At 37.0% G+C, this 3,318-nt stretch overlaps 1 long non-coding RNA gene across 3 annotated transcripts; it reads left to right on the top strand.

The window, feature by feature from the left end:
- Positions 1 to 320: 320 nt before the first annotated feature.
- On the top strand, positions 321 to 2,964 carry LOC118750522. 3 transcript variants are annotated; one of them, XR_004994405.1, is made up of 4 exons: positions 321 to 661; positions 719 to 823; positions 1,814 to 2,005; positions 2,838 to 2,964. It is a non-coding gene; the product is annotated as an uncharacterized LOC118750522 (long non-coding RNA). The 3 variants fall into 3 exon arrangements; XR_004994406.1 differs by having other exon boundaries at positions 746 to 823; positions 1,827 to 2,005; positions 2,838 to 2,963; XR_004994404.1 differs by having other exon boundaries at positions 1,827 to 2,005; positions 2,838 to 2,963.
- The last annotated feature ends 354 nt before the right edge of the window (positions 2,965 to 3,318 follow it).

The raw sequence follows: 3,318 nt of genomic DNA, 5'->3' as shown, positions 1-3,318 counted from the left end.
ATGCAGAAATTTTGTTTGGCAAACTGCGTGCAATTGTTGTTGCAGCAAACTCGGAGAGAGCGAGTTTGGCGACTCTCACAGCAAACTAATTTTGTTTGGTCAAACTGCAGCAAATTCGGTGTTGTCATATACAAAAATTTTAAATTTTGCGAGTTATGTACATCTGAAATTCTCATTTCGTGTTGGCAATAGCCATGAAAACCATAATGAACGTGCAACCCTGTGCCAAACTCGACATAACCACCTCCGAGCAAACTAAGCAGCCGCCATTTAATTTGGCAAACAAAAGTTTGTCTGCATAACACCGACCTTAACAAGGAAGGAAAATGGTAGGTATATCGATTGCTCAATTTGAACGATATTCAAGGGATCACACGACTCATTTAGCCAATGTTCGGGAAAACTTTTCATCCAGCAGGACAGCGAGGATTCTTGGCCCTCCTATAACAGAAAACGCATATCTGTGCTCTTGAGTTTCCTTATGAGGACTTTTACTGGCTTACGCATCGGAAAAAGGTTGTAGTTGCAAGATCAAAGAAGATTATGCACGCTTGGCAGAGATTTCACAGGTGGAAATAAGACCATCCGCGGCAAAGCTCATGTCACCGAAAGGGATTAGTTTTTCATACAGTATCACAGCGTTACTATTCTCGGTCTATGTGTGAGGAGGATACCGTGCTCTAGTGGTTTCAACTTACTAAAAATTTTGACTTTACAGACTGTTTTTTCTTTTGTTTTTGTTTAGCATTAACCGACGCAAAAGTTCTTATTAGGCGCCGTGAAGCAAGTGGGCATTGGCTAGTATACGTATAAAATTGTGAAGGTAAGCTTGCTATATTCTTTAAATCATTTATTTATGACTTCAGATATTTATAACGGGTGATTTTTTAAGAGCTTGATACCTTTTTTTTTAAAAAAAACGCATAAAATTTGCAAAATCTCATCGGTTCTTTATTTGAAACGTTAGATTGGTCCATGACATTTACTTTTTGAAGATAATTTCATTTAAATGTTGACCGCGGCTGCGTCTTAGGTGGTCCATTCGGAAAGTCCAATTTTGGGCAACTTTTTCGAGCATTTCGGCCGGAATAGCCCGAATTTCTTCGGAAATGTTGTCTTCCAAAGCTGGAATAGTTGCTGGCTTATTTCTGTAGACTTTAGACTTGACGTAGCCCCACAAAAAATAGTCTAAAGGCGTCAAATCGCATGATCTTGGTGGCCAACTTACCGGTCCATTTCTTGAGATGAATTGTTCTCCGAAGTTTTCCCTCAAAATGGCCATAGAATCGCGAGCTGTGTGGCATGTAGCGCCATCTTGTTGAAACCACATGTCAACCAAGTTCAGTTCTTCCATTTTTGGCAACAAAAAGTTTGTTAGCATCGAACGATAGCGATCGCCATTCACCGTAACGTTGCGTCCAACAGCATCTTTGAAAAAATACGGTCCAATGATTCCACCAGCGTACAAACCACACCAAACAGTGCATTTTTCGGGATGCATGGGCAGTTCTTGAACGGCTTCTGGTTGCTCTTCACTCCAAATGCGGCAATTTTGCTTATTTACGAAGCCATTCAACCAGAAATGAGCCTCATCGCTGAACAAAATTTAAAGCGCGAAACACATTTCGAACCGAACACTGATTTTGGTAATAAAATTCAATGATTTGCAAGCGTTGCTCGTTAGTAAGTCTATTCATGATGAAATGTCAAAGCATACTGAGCATCTTTCTCTTTGACACCATGTCTGAAATCCCACGTGATCTGTCAAATACTAATGCATGAAAATCCTAACCTCAAAAAAATCACCCGTTAGAACGTTCATTTAGGAATTCTATAATGGCTCTGGGTAACCGTTACCATTGCCTTGCCTGTTGAAGATGTGGCCGAAGCATAGCTGAATGTAGCTGAAAAACTTAGTGCGAAAATGCCATTGGCCTAAAACACGCATGAATAATTGTGCAAGCATGGTTTGTTGGCGAGGGGAATGAAGACAATACATTGTTCGGTGAGTTTTGTACCAGGGCATTTGTACAAAGTGTAGCTGCAACTACCTTAATGTGTACACATATATATAAACAATAAAATTTAAAAGTGTGCGAATATTTAAAAAGTGCAGTAGAATGGTCCAGCTGTAACTACCTAAATGTGTACATATGTAGGTAAAAAGAAGTGCAGTGCTAATATATACATACATATGTATGTTAGAAAGTGCAGCAGAATGCTCCAGCTGCAAATAGGTACATATGTATGTAAAGAACAAAAAGTGTGCTGCAAAATATGTGCAAAGTGCAGTAGACTCTCACCTTTTGGCGGCTTTCCAATGCGCACAAATTTCGTTTATTTGTGCACTAAAGAATTGATGCGTTTTTGAAAACAGTCATTTTGGTCAGGAATAATATTTGCATTCGCTGCATTATTAGCATCAGTTCTAGTTGCATCTTTCCAACCAACCAGCATATTGGCTGGGTACCTACATGTGTAGATATGTGTGCAAACAGAATAAAGTGAGGCGTATATGAAACAATTGCAAAAGAATATTTCACTAAATGAACGCTCCAACTGCAACTGCACAAATGTGTACATACATACATATGTATGCAGTTAAGCACAAAAAGAAAGGGAATTGCAAATACATTTGTACAAAGTGAGCTGCACCTACCTACATGTGTACATACTATGTATGTAGGTAAAAAGAAGAAAGTGCAATGGAAATATATACATCTATATGTATGTACATATATATTTTACATATATACATGTATTTATATAAATATTTTAATAATATATAAATTACATATTTATTTTTCGTTATTTTAATACGTTAATTTTTCTTTTAGATTTCATTTGTCGAAGCTTCGTTGGATGTAAATTTTTTAGTTGCGCATAGCACCATGCTGGATGGAAAAATTGGAGAAGTTCGATAATGCCATTGAGTGTTACTGGGAAGCCTGCACTGTGGGTTATATTGTAGCAGGTAGTTATTTAATTACTAAGGCATTTTAATTTTGCATATACTTAAAAAACTTGGTTTTTTTTCAAATGTTTAGCGGAATATTTAAATGATAAACGAATGCAATCGCCATAGTAGCAGACACCTCATCAGGCAATATTATGTAAATGGAGTTCAGCGATCCTGCAATCGGATTTGAAAATGTCCAACAAACGCCGGCAATCAGTGGTAAAGGCACTTCTAGTCTAATTTTCAAATATTTTACGCTTAACTAACAAATTTTTAATAAATTGTTTTAATAGTTATTTCTATTGTATGTACATATTTATTTTAACACATAAAAAAGAAAAAAACCCGATAAAATTTTG

Source organism: Rhagoletis pomonella, unplaced genomic scaffold (genome assembly GCF_013731165.1).
Source record: "Rhagoletis pomonella isolate Grant_MI unplaced genomic scaffold, Rhpom_1.0 Rhpom_scaffold_00283, whole genome shotgun sequence".
NCBI lineage: Eukaryota > Metazoa > Arthropoda > Insecta > Diptera > Tephritidae > Rhagoletis > Rhagoletis pomonella.
The sequence above is the reverse complement of the archived record's forward strand: the minus strand, read 5'-3'. Positions and strand labels throughout refer to the sequence as shown.